This window comes from Excalfactoria chinensis, chromosome 9 (genome assembly GCF_039878825.1).
Source record: "Excalfactoria chinensis isolate bCotChi1 chromosome 9, bCotChi1.hap2, whole genome shotgun sequence".
Taxonomy (NCBI): Eukaryota; Metazoa; Chordata; class Aves; order Galliformes; family Phasianidae; genus Excalfactoria; species Excalfactoria chinensis.
Window position 1 is genome coordinate 17,408,680 of NC_092833.1, and position 19,055 is coordinate 17,427,734.

The window sequence follows — 19,055 nt, forward strand, 5'->3', positions numbered from 1 at the left end:
TTATTTTAAAACTGGCTATCTTGCAATATAATAATGAATTCAATTAAAAATAAAAGCTTGCAAGCATGTTTTAGGACACGATTAGCAAACAAATAACGTTACCTAATTTAGGCTTTTGAAGAATATACAAGATGTGTTGTCCAAATGGCATTCAATTAATTTACTTCTCCTGTAGCCATACCTTTCTCCCTAGCCGCCTGTTGGAGCTGTGCTCTGAAGAGGAGACATCAAATACCCACTCTCCATGTGTGTGGGGGTAGTTTGATGTATATACACAGTTATCTGTTTTCAAAATACATAAATAGATAATTAAAACCCGTGCACTGAGCAATGTTCTTATATATTTTCCTGTCTTTCTTTCGGTGATGCTCTGGTGAAGGAGATCAGCAGGGATTGGCTTACCATTTGAGGGCCAGGCTGTAACTCACTGAGCAGTGGTTTATGCTGTGAGAAACCCCATTCCCCTGCAATGTAACCAAGCAGTTTTGGAGAACACAGCTCCTCATCTTTCTCACAGCAATGCAGAGTATGAAGTGCACTGTGTAATGGGCAGACCCAAGAAGCCATGCATTTCCAAATGAATTACAGAAAGGTTTTTTGTTTTTTTTTGTAAATTTAGATTCTGGTTTCAATTGTAAGTACAGCGAAGGTCATCTACTATGCCCCGCCATCATAGGGGTAATGCTAAAATAATTTTGTTCCAAAGAAATACAGTAACTATATTCATTTCCATAATACTTGCGCATTAATAATTTTGTCATTATAAAAGATATCAGTTTTATCCTGCTGGATGAAAATTCGCACTACACATTTGAAGTTGTTGATGTGGTGGGCACATAAAATTGGTTTAAGTGCAGTCAAGTAAAACAAGAAGAATGGAATATCTTCTGGGCACATCAATTAGCTACGTGCATGATACAAATGTTCTGATTTTCAATAAAGGACTTTACGTCCTAATGTGATTTCTTCTAAGAAGTGACATCTCAAATCCTGCTTTAATGCACAGAATGAAAATATCATACAAGTATTTCTCTACCCTCTGTGACCTTTCTCAGATCATTTGGACACCTGAATATTCCCTGCCATTACAATGGCACAGTGTGAAGACAAGCCCCTTCATCTCCCCTGATCTTCTCCTGTGGTTGTTGGCCTTTTGTACCACAGTTGCAGCAGAGATTTTGAGAACATTTCCTGACCTGTGTGATCTTGAACTGTAAATAGTGGATATGCTGCAGACCTTTAATGATCCAAGCATATATTACCCAGTTGCTGCAAATACAGAGAACATCATAACTTGAAGAGCAAGTCAGTCTCTTCTAGCCCCAAGTCCTTTTTCACCTGTTAGGAATCCCACAGACCTCAGGTGGGATAGCAGGAAAATCAGCCAAAAAGAATCACACATACCTGTATAATTCATTTCAATATGCCATGGAAGCAGAGGAGTTAAAAGTAGCATGGGAAGACTTCAGATGAGTGCTATACACGGTGGTCAAAATGCTGAGAGTGTTTGAAGATGGAGCTGAGCAAACATTTACTTTTCCGTAAGCTAATATCAAAATCCTGCTGGGGGTTCTAAAATGCTTGTTTAGAGCCAGGGGAATTTATTTCTGTAACACAAAAGACACACAAGTTTTTGTTAATTCAGGTATCTCATTCTATTGCAATTCTTCTCACCTAATTTTTGACAGAACAATAAAATACAGAAATCCCAATGGGGACTGTAGTTTCTGATCTAAAGTAGATGGAAGTGGTTCAAATGTCTTGTTTGCTTGCAACTTTCATGAAAATTGAAATGCTTGTGGAAATCATAAAGCTAAACAGATTTTATGACTATTCTACTATTTTTTCTTCTTATTGATCATGCAGCTAATCAAAATATGCTAACACTACCGAAAACTTCTTATTTTCAACACTATGATTTAATTAATTTATTGCTCAGCTTTGTTGTAAACAAAACACATACAGATTTTTCCACATTAAGCAAGCTTGACTTGAGCGGCTAAAGAATTCACGACTTGGCTGCTGAGAAAGAAGCAATAAAGAGGACAATGTAATCTCACAAAAGTGAATGCCACTGCACACAGTTGCAGAGAAGTTCAATGAGACCAATTACAACAGCAACATTTCTGTAAGACAAACAAGGTTAATTTTTTTTTCCCCCAGCATAGGAAACTTCAAAATCAACTCATGGTAGGTAAGATTCATCTGATTACATAAATTCTGAGTTCTGAAAATTGCTTAAACAGCTTCTGAACTTCTCTGTAGAACTACTTCATGGATATGCATTTAGTTTCAAAAGAGAAGCATAATAATCTTAGTGCCATAGTTAATAAAGGGAAGCAATTGTTGCAACGATGCCATCATTGTCCATTATAGCATCAAATATAGCACTGGACTGCTATATTTTGATAGCGTAATGCATTTTCTCTTAGAGCTTATGTTTCTTTCAAAGGTGACTTTTTCCAGTTTTTACTAGAACTGCTCATCAGTTTGAAGCAAATTGCAGTTCCCATCAAACTGACCCTCCTGATCTCACTGCTCTCAGTGACAAGTCTGACTTCTTAACAGGAGATGTAAAGTACACAAGAGACTTTATCAATAAAAACAACAACATTTACCTTTCAAGCATTTCTGTTGTCATTTAGGAGCAATCAGAATCAATGGCTTTTTACGCAGCTGTGAGTCTGAAATCTTAAATGTTTCTTTTAGCTACTTGGGCTCATCAAATCTCCGCCATGGCATTCTTCAAAAGGAAATCTGTAACATTTGCCCCATTATCTCTGTCACAGCGAACTTCCCAAGACAACAAAATGATTCCCTGGCATGAAGTTAAAGTGAGGCTTAAGAAAGCAGCACTTTTCATTAACAGTAAAAGTAATGACCTAGAAACCAACTTTCCCAGGAAATACCATCCCATCCCCAAATCTAATCAAGTATTTGGGCCTCATATTTCTGGAAGTAAATGCAAACATATGTTGAGATGTCCACAGATGTCCTAAATTTCACTGCTTTGTCTTAAAGCCTGCTGTCACAGCTTGTTTTGGCCACATACAGGTACCAGAAGCCTCAATCAGCAGGCTAAGAGAATACAAGTACTGACTCAGCAAACAACCTTGTCAAAGGGACCCAAGAATTAAAGACCAAAAATGCATTGCTCAAGTTCTATTTTTGTGTACATGATTTTAAATGCTTGGGATTTTGCCTGCACATGCTGTGATTGGTCTTGGAAGGCTTAAGAATTCAAGTGGAATGAAAAAGATTAAATGGTCTTGAACATCTCTTTATAAAACTGAGAGCTGCAGTTATTTCCTGAGGCTATTCATGATGGGCTAGGTAAGTACCATGATGCTTAGATTCTGTTCTTTGATCAAACATCATTCATCTTGCTGTTAAAGAAAGGGGACTTGGCATTTTTTGCCTTCTGGTCATTGAAATTGGCTGTCAGGATACCTGTGTCATTTGCTTTATCACCATATAGCTACTGACATGGCATAAACTATAATGAAGAATTTAACAAGGAAACACTAGCAATTGTCTGTGAGATGCATCTTGTCTGCTCCTAGGCTTTTATAAGTCTCTTCATTTTGGCATATCTAAATATATGTCCTGAGACCTCCTAATACCATCTGAGAGGCTGTAAACAAAACATTTAAAGAGCGGGACAGAGGTGGCCAAGTTAATGAGCTGACAGTTTGCAGGGTGCAGTTAAGTTGGGGAGACTCAAAGTCCTGAAAGAAAGCTTTAATCTACTCTTTGGCCATGTTTCCAGTGTCCACAGGATGATTTTGCCCAGATAGCTTCTTCCTTTTCTTTCTCCACCTGTAAATACACAACGAATTTCTTTGCACAGCTCTATTGCAAAACAACAATAATGTAGACACCAAGTCCCATCCTTTTGCATGGCAATGCTGATAGTTACAAGGTAGGAGCAGGGGGTCACCCTCTAATCACAGATGATGAAATCGTTCCAGGTATTTTAAGGCATGAATCTACTCTAAACAGAAAACTATTGTCTATAACATCAGTTCACCACTTCCTAGACTGCCTTTCTCATTTCTTAGCTTGTATTAGATTATGGAAAGAGTGATTGTTGCAGTGACATGACTGATGAGCTGTATCAGCGCTTACTGGGTAATATTTAACCTATTTCAGAACATCTGTCCAGTTAATGTGGCTTGCAGTAGCTTGCAGGAGAGCTTTCTGTCTTCTCAAGAATGCAATGACTCCCCAATTAATAAGAGGGAACTAATTTTAGAATGGCTGAAATGAACAGTTTGGAGACCCATGAAGGCTTTTCTGCATGTGGCATTAAATATAGAAGGAATTAATTTGCTGGAGTGGTTAAACTGTACGTGACAGGATTTTAGTGGAGAAAAAAAAATAATGTAATGCAAATAAGAATCTAATCAGAAAACTGGGAATAAAACGCAATTTATAGTTAGGGAATAGGTTTGACACACACATTTTTGCGAACTGTGTACTTGAAGAAAGGGACTCAATTAAATACACTATATATGAAATTAGACCAGCAGAGGGATTGCAGTTAGTCACTTAAAAACATACCAAACCGAATTAAATTCATTAAAAAGGCGTATAATTACAGTTAACTAGGGGGAGGGGGGGCGGGGGGAAGAAAGGCAAAAGTGAGTCTGGACATAAGGAACGGGATGCTATAAAAGAAAAACAGTAAGAGATACAGGGCCTGCAAATGGGCAGGAAGGAAAAAATATATGTTTTGGAAGCAGAAAAAACGAGCCCATAGGGAATCATCACAATGAAGTATACCTGCAAGAAAGTGCTACAGAATATCTTATTGATGGAAAACGTGCCTAAACAAGAGGTTTGCATGTCTGTTTTTTTGTTTTTTTGTTTTTCCCCTTAAAGTGCCACTAGACTATTCTGCATACATTTACTGCATTGTTTATCTCCTTTAGCACTTAGCAGTGAAGAATAACTGCCTGACCATCAGCAACAAGGAGCACGTAGCACAGAGCAGCAGGCTGTGCTGAATGACCTACAGAAGTCCCCTCCACCCTCAAATATTTTATGACCCTGCACAATAAGCAGTGCCACCTTCCCAAGCATACTGGCCTGAGCTGAAGAGAGAACCTCCCCAAGTCAGCCCAAAGGGGGTAACATCCCAGTGATGTGTCCAATTACCCTCTGCTAGGCATGGAGAGACCACAGTTACTCAAGATATTAGAAATGTCAGCCTCAGGAGCCTGGGATGCATGGCAGCTCATTTGCTCAGTTTCTTAGCAGACTGAATAACAGTGTAAATGGCAGCATGGTTCATGGCAGTTTTGGGTTAGGTGCTCTTACATAAGTCGGTCTTTGCATCTGCACAAGTTTCTCCTAGGCCATTGCAAGGCATGTCTGCAAATGGCACATCCAGCAGCTCAAGGTCACAGTCAGCCTCCTGCTGTTCTGGCAAAGATGAATATGAGTTCTGTTCCTGCTTCAAACTCATTTTTCCCTTAGTTAACTTCATGCTTTTACTTAGCTCTATCTTTCTGGTCCAAAAGCCAATTCCAAATTTAATAAAACTTCTCATGTAGATCCCATTTTGTTCTATTTATCTACATTACAAAATTTCTCTGCCTTTTTTTTTTTCCCTGGGATTCAGCCCCACATCTCAATATTATTCGAGTACAACTCATCTGAAATTCATGCCTTCAGGCAAAATAGTTCTCAATATCACAAAAAACATTCTGGTGAGCATTACCAAGACAAACTGTCACATTTCCTCTGATCCACAATACAGAATCAAACATCTTCAGCAGTCTTTACTTTGATGCTTCTAAGACACTTGACTTACTTGACAATGGCAGTTCCTGGTTCAAGAAGACTTTCTCATAGCTCTGCCTTAGCACTCCTACTCTCCTCCTGCAACCCTCCTCTCATTTTTCTCAATCAGCATCTTGCACATGCATATGTACTGCCTGGGATCCAATCAGAAGCACTGCACAGGACCAATTATCAGCTCACTGATGCTCTATAGATGGTAAGACATCCACCACTGGTAGTGGAACCTCAGGTCTAAAGCATGTGATCCTGTGGCAGCAGCTCACTGAGCAGCAGTGATTTTTCTTCCTGGCTTCAGTACAACATTTTACAGGGCAGCCTCAGTGCAGGCTGCCTTGGAGGACATTGATTAGGGTAGCTACAACGGTACTTACTCTGAATTTATGAAAGCAGGAGTCTATCCCTCATTACAGCTCAGAGTAAATCATCTTCCTCTTGCTTTTTCTTGGAAATTGCTTCAGCTGCTGCCATTATATCCATTCATTTACGTATAAAAGAAAAATTAGAAGAAACTGTGTGTGCTAAAACAAAACAAAATAATGCAAGCCACGCATTTGCAAATAGTAAATAATAGAAGAACCTCTGGGATCTGATCTGAGGGTGTCTGGTCTGGCTGAGAGGGAATCTGTGCTACTGGGAGAAATGTGGTTCATGCTTAGATCAGCGCTGGCCTGATAGTACAGAGGACAAAAAGGAAGTCTTTCATGATGCAAAAAAAGCTCATCAGGCAGATTTTTTACATTTCTGAACAATGTAGAAGGAGAAACAAAGACAGCCATCAAATTATCAGCAAATCATGATAACTGTTTTTATTTCCTTTTTACTAAAAAAAGGAAGCTTGAATGGAAATGTGTCCAGACAAGAACTGTACCTCTGACAGGTTCCCTCCTGCTGTCCTGATTCTCACTGTAACTTTCAGGTTTTACTGTTTTTTTTGGTACCTGAAGGTATACACCCAGTAGTTATTAAGACTGGAAACTTATTTCAATTACTCTGGGCCAGATACACTTTCTCTTTACTACACAGTTTTTTGAACAAAAGCAGTTGTATGGATCCATCTACCCATCCTCTTTTCTGTTTGTAACATATGCACATGCAAAACGGCATTTCAGCTCTCGTTATTTTATATATGTGCAAGTCCTACAGAAACTTTACATTATGCATGCATTGGAATTGTTACCTAGAGGCCTAGTTATCAAAGCACGCGGATATTAACCTTATTTTGCATGCACAACTGAACTCATAAATGATTTTCCAAGCATCACTTTGCTCAGAGATCTTGCCCTCTACTTTAAAAATGGCTTTGTTCTATAAGACAATGGAAGAACTCACTTACCTCAAATGTCCTTTAGTTCCTATAGCTGACATCTGGTTCACAACCTGAATTTGGAACAAGGTTTGTATTAGCTCTCCATTTTCAGCCTGGCTTGCACTTGGGACGGGAAAAGCTAGCTTGAGTTCTGTAAAGGCAATCGCTCTAACCACGACAAGTCTTTGCAGAAATGGAGCTAAGAGGGAAAGAAATTGGAAAGCTAAGGGTTGAGAAAATAATCCCATTAAGAAGTGACTGCAGAATCACTATGGGTCTCCAAAAACAGAGAAGAAAAGGGGAAAAGAAAGAGAGGAGAAAGGAGAAAGGTTCCTTATAAAAAGAAATGCAGAAATATTATTGGTGTTGATCGTGATTATGTTGGTGTCTTTTAAGAACTCCTGCTTTAAATATATTATTATTTGTTAATAACCTAAATGTTGCTCAATTCCTTCCTTATGTTTGTTAGCAGCTACCTTTCCTCTAGCCAGTCTTAGGTAACAGAGTGTTTCACCTTTACAAAATGACTGGAGATTCAGCAAGGACTTTTACAACAGGACAGCAATGTTGTTATTTAAACTGTTCTTTAAGACTGAAACTGTTGACATTTGGACCCAGATGGATGATAGAAATATATAATGCTATATATAGCAAATTTTGGCATATTATTAATGAGGTTTTCTTCACTTGAATTATAATGGTAGCATTGTTGTAATCAGACTAGTGGTCACTGTCTTTCATATCTTGAAACACAGGATGGACACAATATATTGTTAAAGATGAAAATTATTGCTTGATTTTAATTATTTACCTCCTGGCTGTAAATAACCATTGCACTGAGAATCCTTCACATTTAAGTATGGGAAAATGTGTTTCTTGTTAACATAAGACAATGACAATAAGTAACATATATACAGGACTCAAGACAATTAAATTATTTGGCTCACCCTACAGACCATGAGCTTTCAAATGATGAAGACTGGTTAGCCATGAGAAATTGACATGTCCTTGAGAGTTGATGACTGTTATGAGGGGTGATAAAATTAGAGGTTGAGTGAGGAATGATTCAATGAGCTACTCATGGATCATAGAGAAAATTGATGCATAGATTTTTCATGTATTGATTGTAGAACAGGATACTTAACATTTCGAGTATCAGTTGATGACAGTCACAAGATGGCAGTGACTTTGCATCATTAATGACCTAGATTGGATTTGGAGTGGTGACCCAGAGGTAAAAACTATGAGCCATTACCATGATCATCTGACACTGCCATCAAGCCTTACTGCCATCAAGCCTTACTGCCACTTCTTTAGACGTAAATTCACATTTTTAAAAGCCCTACACTTTGAGAGCATTTGCAAAAGAGGGCAAAACTGCTCTCACTATGTTAAAACTACCTTTGATATGGAATACAGCAGATCTAAGCCAATGATGAGCACACTTAACTCCCTCCCCTTGCCCTGCTCTATAACTTTGCTCCACACCCTGTAGGGCAGAGCTAAAGAAGTGACCCCTCAAGGCTTATTTTACAGTCTGCTCTACAGCATCTTTTGTTGCTGACAGAATGGGAAATAAAATAAGGAATATGGTGTAATTATCTTGCTGCATTATTGCATTAATAAGGAGGGAAAGTACCTAAAAATAGCATACCAAGCTATTTGTCTGCTAGCTAGAATGGGAAGAGATATGAAATAAGATGATGCATCCTGCTACAGAAGAACCTAGTTTTGCCCAGTTTTCTCCTTGGGACTCACGTTACTTTGTAACACAAAATGAAAGCTGGCAATTTGGACTTAAACGACAGTACACTGTGACACCCTAAGCCACCCTAAGAATGTGAAAGCCATATTTACTTAGGTCTAATCCTCTTTGGGATATCCTCTTTTAATCCTAATTCCAGTTTACTCGGGACTGCCTGTTACAAACTGGCCTGCTTTACTGGCCTAATTGGTTTAGCTGAAGCAGGAGCTGCTTTCCTGATGGTAGCATCTGTAAACTTAAGCTGTAAGAAATGGGCTATAAAGCCACAAGTTCACAGAGCTTTTCATTTACTTTTCACACTGGACAAACCTGTCACGCCCAGAGCTAGATTCTGCAGCCCTACATAGGAAACCAACACTAAAAACCTCATTGCTAATGAATGGAATATTTCATGATAATTGTATTTTTATATGCATTATACAGAGACACACACAATCTCTCTTTTTTTCACCTTTTCTCTCCAGATGATAGCAAATGAAAGCAATTGGCAGAGTTGTCAAAACACCTGATGAGGCATGGTCTGCAGTTACTATGAAGTGGGAGCCACTGGCCTCATAGAGTAAGAAATAAAGTGTATGCTGCTTCATTTGCCTTATTTTTCCACGTACCACTTCCCTATTTTACCTTCCACACAACAGAAGCAAACACCACCAAGACAGAAACAGAACTACACAAGGTCTGCAGGAAAGAGCACAGCCACACACAAGCTAGCCGTGTGGCCACCCCAGAGTAATGTATTTGTTTTTAAATCATTAAATGTATTGAAATCATAAAAGCAGTAAAACTTGTTTAACATTAACAGGTACAACTCTCAGTTATTCTCCTTGAATTCTTTTGTAATGTATTAAAAAATAAAAGTGGTTTTTATTTGCTGAAGAATATAATTCAAAGATATTCAAAAGGTGCACAATTATAACTTACCTTAATATAAAAGCAAGTGGCTTTCTTGTGAACATTTGATCACAAGATGCTCAGCACAAAAGTCTTCCTGCAGTGCCTTTAGAAGTAAGGCATTCTTTCAGAGAGAACAATAGAGTTATATTCATCCAAAAACTCCACAGAGGAACAAGAAAATCAGGACTCTCACAACTCTTCAGTGATTACATTTCTGAATTCTGTGCTCTGTCACCTGGAGAAAGTTAAGCTCATCAGGCCATGACTCCATCATACATCATACTCCATCATACTGAACACAGCTCTCAGGGACATTTCTTACTACAAACTCCTGTATCTCTGGTCCTAGGCTTTAAGGACTTCACTGATTAAAATTTCAGGCTTTCTTGTTAATATCTGAAAATCTAAATAAGAATTGTTTCTGAAAAAGCAGTCTCCTATCCATGCCAAACATGTCTAAAGATCCCTCTATGTTGCAGTCCAATTTCTATGCTCCTTCACTAGGCTGTGACAAAATTTCACCATTTCTGACCAAGGCACAAAATAAATAAAATGGAGTCAATTGACATAATTTGCTGTTGTATATGGAGCGTGAAACATGGAAATAATGAAGCATCTGGAGTTGGACATCAATGGACAAGTATTTTTCTGAAGAGATGCATGGGAAAAATAGCTCAGATGGCAAAGCTCCTATTCACTTTATTTTAAACACTTACATATTTTGTGTTAAATTGACATCCACTCTGAAGGCTTGTTTCTGTAAAACACCAGTTCCCAAAATGAAGCAGTATTTTTAAAGTATGCATAGCTGCGTAAAGTGTTCCATGTAATTAAAGACAGTTTGGCGGTCAGAAATCTTGTTTGTTCTTAATCCAGAGTATCAGGAAATTAAATGCAAGTGCTCCCATGGAAAACCATTTCAGTATAAGGGCAGTGCACAGATTAGACTTCTGAGAGCCGCTAAAGAAAACTCCTTAAAAACAGAGGTTTATGAGAAGCATAACCAAATTGTTGTGTTGTATGACTTTTACTGCCAGACATGCCTAGAAGAAGACTTTTACAAAACAATTTTGTCTGCTGCTCCTTCAACTCCTTCAACACACTGAAGACCAGGCAGTCTTTGTATTGACTTTCTTTGCCTTACAGGAGACCCTCAGAATGTTTCAGTCTCAGCCTCCTGACAGTATGGTAGGAAAAAACAATTCTCAATTTGAGAATCAGTTCACATCTCAAATCCACCAGATGTTACACACCACGTTTGACACTGATAGCTTTCTAGATCCAATCCTAGATGATATCAACCACCTTTATAACAACACTCAGCTGGACTCAGGCTGACTGTTCACAAACCCAAAGCCTTCCTACACAATCCCTTCTTCCAATGAGGAACTGAGCTCCTCCTTTCCACCCTGCCCATCATGGTCATCCTCCAAGCTAGTATTGAGCATTTTAACCACACCAGTGGAGGGATCTGTAGGACAGATGCGGTACCAAAAGCATGTGACATTGTCTGTAGGGACTACACTAAGTTAAGCATGGGTGGGGAAGTACACACTTACGCACTGTCAACACTTGTTACTCTGTTATTACTTGTTTGCAGCAATTAACCTCTTGTCCTTCTCCAGACTACTGATTTTAAGGAGATCATTGCCTCTAATTGATCTTTACTGCTGCAAAGGCTCTAGCCCCAGGTCTTGGCAATTTCTGTGGAACAAAAGTTCAGCCCTCAGCTAGCTCTGTGGCACTCATCAATGCATGCTGCATCCCACCAGATGATCTTTTTCAGAAGTCAGCCTTAAAGACATGGCCTGGAAAAACCTCTCCTGTGTTGATGTGAGAGGGTCTAACATTATTTTCAGGCATTCATTCCTCCCTTACATAGACTCACTACTGAAGAAAAAATTGTACTGCACACAACAGAGAACAATTTCATCAACTAATTTGCTTTTATTGCTTTCCAAGGTGCCCTAGATAGCTGCTGCTCCCTCTCCAAGGCAGGCACAGGGAAAGCTAAGATAGTTCTCATTACTGATTTTCACCCCACTGAAGTTCAGCATCATGCTGCAATATTCCATTTAAGTGATAATAGTTTTGAATATTCCCCACGTTCAATAAGAGATTACTTTCATCCAGAAACCACTTTCACCCAGCAGTGCTCAATTGCAGATCACATCTGAACCCAGAGATGCTCCCCCTTCATACAACATCACCAGACAAGGATGTGTCCCAGAAGTCAAACTAAAAGACATTACCTGGTGTTGCTGTAAGGAACTGTCTGCTGAGGTGTGAGCTTCGTGCAGCCAGTGGGGAGCTCAGAGCACAACACCTTAAAATAAAGGTGTGCAACATGGTAGCGGTGGGAGCACTGCTCAGACATGCTGGATTAAAAGTTCACAAAGGACAAAGTCAGTGAACCTGTACCATTTTAATACCACCAGTTTTTGAATGTTGCCTTTTAAAATCCCTTTCCATCATAAGGGAAATGAGAAGTGAGTTGTTCAAATGCAAAGGGCCGTGCTTCCAAATCCAAACAGATAAATCACTCATTCAAAACAAGTTGATGGATGTGGTTGTTTTTCTCTAAAATCACTCAGACTTCCATCAACTGATCCTCAGTTAACCGAATGCATTACTTTCTTGAAAACATTTTCTGACTTGTTTATGGAGATCACCTCCAGCTTGTGCCTCGTGGTGTCTCAGCAATTTGCTTTTAATGTTCATTGTTATTATTTGACAGTTCATCTAAATCCCAGAGTAGCCTGCTCACACCATTGTGGTGCAAAAGACAAATTGAGAATAGGATAATCGGCAATGAGAAGCAGAAGTCTACCAAAAATCATTGGAGAAAGCATCAGGTGAGGACATATTGTAGGATATTAAGGGGAAAATAAAGAAATTAATAAAGAGCTGCATCTGTTATTAAGTCAAAAGATGCTTCATATTAATGTGATCACTCATCTATCACATTGGGAGAAGCAGGCGGTTGCCCTGAGTCTTCTCTTTTCATTCTGCTTTGTAGGCTCTTCTAAAGAAAAATCATTAGCGTCAGCTTTCAGGTACACTGGATTGGTTCCTCCAAAGTATTTCTTACCAAATTTGGGACTCTTCAGAAGAAAAGGTGGTATAATTTAAAACTGTAAGATGTCTTTACCGTTCTTCAGCCAGACCCAAAGGTCTAACCAAGTCATGAGAACACATTATTTCCATCAAGATATTATAGCTCATGCAAACAAGTTTATATGATGCAGACCTTGAACAGGATTTTAGAGAACAGAAATATTCTCAGAAAAGTTAAACCTTCCAATCTTCCGGAGAAGTAGTTCAGGTGTCCTGAATGGAAACTTTTCTGGAGGAAACACTCCTATAGAGAATGTGTTCCCTGGCTCCTGTTAGGTCTCCTTCCCCTGGGCCATCTCCTCCATGATCTGCAGCTCTGCAGCAGAGCAGCCACCCAAGTGGCTGTCACAGTGCAGCCCATATTAAAAGAACACAACTACTTTGCATTAGAAATATGGAATTTTCTCAGAAAAAAATAAAACATGGAAGATATCAGTTATGTTCAACGACAGATCTACAATCATTTTTGTTCTTCTATAAAAATACACCTACGCTAGTAGAATTCTGTTAGCAATATTGAAAGAAAGATATAATGAAGTGCATTTTATATTTTAGAGCTAAAAGTTTTATTCTAAAACATGAAAATATGACCTAGTTGTTTTGCAAGCCTTCACAAGTAATGTGTTGCTATGGTAGTTGAATTTTATTTGTCACTGGCTATTCCAAACTACAAGTCTACAGGGCATTTCAAGAGCAATACTCAGCATGACCACTGTAATTGCAACTCCCAGTTACTGGGGAAGAATCAGTTCTACACTTAGAAAAGTTATCTCATCTGCCTTCATTACAGATTGATCTTCACCCTCTATTATTGATGCAGCTGACAAGGCAATCACATTAAGTCTGCTCTGAAGAAGCTGACACAATGGAGCTTTCAGATATAAATTTGTAAGTGTCCTGACTTGTCAATTTTCCCATTACAAATCTTCTTTGGCAAGGGATAAGGGGAAGCGGCTAGTTATAATTTAGCCATGAAAATTTAATTATTGGCTAAAATCTGCTAAATTTAGAAACGGGATTTGGTCATAAAACTGCTTGTGTGAGAGAGTCTGAAACCAGCAGATATTTGACATCTAGGATGTATTGGTTTCTCTTATTAATAACACAGGTAATTATTGGAATATAAGACTAAACTCACTTTTCCTTCAATGGTAAGAAATACAGAAAGAACACCTGAGATACATCAGTAAGGTTTCATCTCTTCCATACTCATATAAATTACGTAAATTTGGCTTAAAATTAATCAAAATCAGTAATTATGTGCAAAACATTCAATACCTTTCCTTAATGGCCACTTGTGCAAATGTTGTGCCAGTGCAACATAAACCCAGAGATACGTAGTGATTCCACACTGTTTGTGTGCTGGCAGGCAAATACACAAGAAGCTACCCTTTGCCAGCCAGGTGTCCGAATGCAACCCTTGCCCTTGGGAATGCAGGACCTTACCCATAACCCATACTTTTTCAAAGCTTTTGTGGTGACTTCAGACTACGATTAAAACTGACAAGGCAATTGATGCAGGAAAATTGGTCCCCTCAAGCTACCAGGCAGTTTTTGTATAACTGTTAGTCTTTGCTAAATTCTTATAAGCAGAGGGTACAGAAGCATTTTGTGCTGGAGATTCTGAGCCATTTGAAGCCAGGATTAAGGCCATATTACAGGCTGCTGATCGTTAATGCAAATGCCTGAATTAGGAATTCTGGACACAGCCCTAGGCACAGACATTAGTATTCACAGCAAGGACTTCACAAACAGTGGTGCACACTAATAATAATAATAACAATAATAAAATCACTCTGCAGACTGCAGCTGTTCAATATAGGTCAGGTTTCCATTTTAATTTGGATCATCATCTTTCCAAGTCAAATTGACTAATAGTAGGGTACCTTATCCAAGAGCTGTGTGGTCGAATCAAGGATCAATTTAAAACGCGTTCAAAGAGATTGATTCTTCTAATTCATGGACAGTAGAAGCTTTAAGCTCTGCTAGCGTGGCCCGGACACGACCAAAGCATCACTCAGCCCCAAAGACACACAGACAATACCCAATGGATGTAGATTAACTGAAATGAGTTTTTATTAACTCACCTGGAAACATAAGCTAGAAGTAAAACACACAGAGCTCACCCTTCATTGGGTATTTCACTGCATCAGTCAGGCAATACATTGTTTGGTGTGAAATGCTTATTTAAAAATATCCAACAAAATTAATGTTTGGTGACACAATGAATAGTGGGTCTTTCTGGTAATGCACTTATCTGGGAATTTTCCTTTTACTCTGTTTATTTTTCCACCTCAATACCATTTGCAAATTACTTATAATTAAGATGAGGCAGTGATTGCAGAAATGCCACAGAAGAAAGTTCTTCCACGAGTGTGGACAGTACAAATCAGATTGCATAAAACACAATGTTTGAACATGGCAGTTACGCAGACAAGCTGACAGTGCCATAAGTGATGCTATTTGAAAGCCACAAAAGCTTTCAAAGCAACTTGAGCATCTGAAACAGATGCTAAAGACTAAAGCTCTACTACGTGGTATCTGCAGAACAGCTTAGAAGGTCTGTTATCTAGAAAAGTTCTTCATTGCAGGGATGCAACTAGGGACTGAAGAAGGAATGTGAGGTATTTATCACGGGAATTACTTATTTTTACTCTTTGGCAACATATCCTATACCATCTATTAGACATAATTTCACATGCCTTTTATCTAAAGAAAATTTCTTGACATCTAAATACACCATGTGATTAAATAAAATCATCCACTTACCTAAATTCTCTGAGATTGCATATCTCTCGCTGCAAATAAATGGGAGGACACGAACACAGTCACTGAAGTTGTGCCCTTACATGCAGAAACAATCAGGAGATGTTCTGTATGTGGGGAACACACCTGCATGTTTATAATGACTGTGAAGCTCTAATAAAGCACCTTTCTCAGCAATTTCTTCCACCTATTTTACCTTCTGACTTTTGGCCAGGACTCTGACCTCCTGTTTCATCAGCTGGAAGTGGTTTTCTTAAAATGCATTTCTTTCCCAAGCAAGTCTTACCCAAGACTTGAGCTCCACACATTTCCACGCCTTCTTTTTTGTGGCATTCCTTAAATAACAGTGGTGATATTCCTCTTGTGAATATTTCAGCACAGTGGGGATTATTTTTCTGGATTTATGGCAAAACCAGGCATAGGAGGGGGTCTAAATGGGATCAGCCACTGGAGATAAAAGAAAGCTCTCTGTAAGAGGGAAAAAAATAAAGTAAAATAGGCAAGCTCTGTGCAGTGATGGAATAGAATTTGCAGTGACTATGCTGTTTTCAGTAGTTTTTGTTTGATGAAGCCTTTGCTTATACAATACGTATCAAAATGTTCAAAATAAATCTACAGAACACTAAGCCAAGAGTGGCTTCTAATGGCTGATATTCTAAACCCTGAAAAGTAAAATATTACCAAGCAAAACAAACAAGACAACCATTTTATGAAACAGAGCAGAGCACTTTCCTCTAATGCAAGAATCATGGATTAAATTTCCGGGCTTGCAATACCCAGGAGGTCAGAAACTATGTTTATAATGGTACCTTGTTGCTAAAAATCTATGAAAACAAGCGATTGGTCTGTCAAGTTCAGGCTGCATTCTGCTCTGTTAATTTCCAGTTTGACCTCTTAATCCCATCCATCTCCAAAACAAAATTAATATCTTCCTAAATTCACTTAAATTCTCCTTTAAAGATTCTGAAATAGGTGAGAATGTTTCCATTTGGAACAGTTTGTGTGTCTAAGTCTCCTTTATTGCAATAATGTGGATGTATGGAGTATATGAATTCAAAATACATATTCATTTGTAAGTAAAAGACAGTTTGAGTTCCCTATTTGTTTATGCTTCAAGTGAGAAGGATTGCACTGCTATTCATATTGTAGCATAAGCGCAATCCATTGTCAAGCACAAATCATAGTCAGATACACTAAGCATAATCTACAGTTAAAAAAAAATCAATTTATTTTTAAAATGCAAAAAATTAACTAATGTGCAGTTTCACACACAGCATCTAATATCATGAAAAGAAACACAATATCCAGCATAAGAGAAGAATCCTAAAATGTTCTATAAATATTGCACTTTTTAACCCAGGAACTATTATAACTTTCATAGCGTCAGTTGGGGAATACATTTGACTTCATTGAAATAAGGAAAAGGAATTAAATAATGTTTAAAGAGGGAAAATAAGGAAGAGGATCTGGATCATCTTCCTTCATGAACAATGAAAAATTATAAATAACATTGACATCATTTTCTCTTTTCTTCCACTCCTTGCAGTTCCCTCTTCATCCCATAGGGAAGATTTGTTCCAGGGCAGCACTGACATCCGCCCTTTGTGCAAAGTGAATGGAAATCCCTCTCTTTCTCCAGCCTAAGCAAAAAGCCCTTCATTTCAAATAACTTGAGTGCTTGCAAAATCACAGTGCAAACCACTGGTGACAGCCAACATTAAACCAGAGATCATCTGCAGAACAAAACATGTACCCTAGGGCAGCAGGCCCTTAGAAGCACTCCTGACAAGCCTCTGTATGTAAGCCTCAATTAGTTTGTTTCCTCTCACATCAGAGCATAAGGTGGGACAGCTCTTGTGCTCCCTCCACTCCTTCCCTGCAATGCTCATAGCGTGAGACAACACATAGTGAGAGAAGGCATTTGGAGATCATCTTCTGAAATCTCTGCTAAATACATTTACTCTTTCTCTCTACTAGTATACATTACTTTTGATGGGGAAAATGATATTTTAATATTATTATAAATCATATTTATTTGTTCCTGCAGTACCTGTCACATTCTGGTACTGCATTCAGACAGAAGCAGAGTTGCTAATTATGTGCCACAATAAAGATTATAATGAATGCTATCATTAACTATTCCTTTATGTCTGATGAACTAATAAATAATTTCTTCCTCAACCATTATAAAATCATTTTGCATAAGGACCCCTGACGCACTCCTGCTAGGGCTCCACTTACAAGCCCCTCGAGGGAAGAATTTATTATGTATTTTTAACTATCTCTGGGACATGATGTACATTTCACAACTCAAATACATGTTCACATTTTTCCCGTTACCAATGGCATAATGCACAAAGGCCTTTATCTGGCTACAGGTTTGCTTGTATTTTGATGTCACATGTTTGTCTTTTCCTAAATTGAAACTAATATAACAAATCCCCTGTAAGAGAATAAGAGTATCAGCCTCCATTACAATAGTTTTTCACCCTGCAAGAGGGAAGATAGCACAGCTAAAGCATTGACTGCAGCATGAAATCAATTCTATCTGCTGCGTGTAAGTAAAATGCAAAATGTAAATAGAAATGCTCTTATGCTATTATAAACATTGGATTTTTGTATGACAAGTATTAGCTTATCTGTATTATTTCCAGAAAACTTTTTGGCAGCCATAACAACTTGTTCCTTCAAAGGAACAGTGTGATACTGTAGAGGTAGGGCAACTTAAATAGCAGTGTTACAAATAAATCACATATGTGGCCTAAGAGCCACTTTCCATCCTTCTTACTCAAGCCATTGCAATCTAAGTGGCTCTCAGAACTGAGGACTGGATAAGCTATTCCGAAAATCTGTGATGATAGTGGTGATGATTATATTTATTCACATTTAAGTAATCAAGATCCCTGGTCATGTACTAGGAAATAAAGTTTCAAGACACTGCATAACCTATGGATATTTAATTAGGCTTTACATAACCTATGGATATTTAATTAGGCTTTATCCCTAGAGCCTACACAATATCTGAAATAGCTAACAGCAGATCCTTTGCTATTCACAAGCATCGTACCCAAATACCCTGCTCTCCAATATAGTTTCTAATGCTGCAGCTAGTTCATGCCCATCCAGTTCCATGTTCCATGACAGAAACCAACTCATTTTTAGTCAAGAAAGGTCAGGCTCCTGACACCCAGAGTTTAGAGAAGCTTGTTCATGATCATGGGAGAACCACCTACCATCTGCCTTTCTAGGAGTTCTGTGTACTACTTGCAATGCTTTCTAAGGAGAGTGTTAAGTTTTAATTACATAACTTTTATTAAATCAAACATAATCTGAGACATGCTTTCATCACTGGCATTCCAAATACACACAGCATTCTTCAGCTTAGGATGAGGAGGAAGG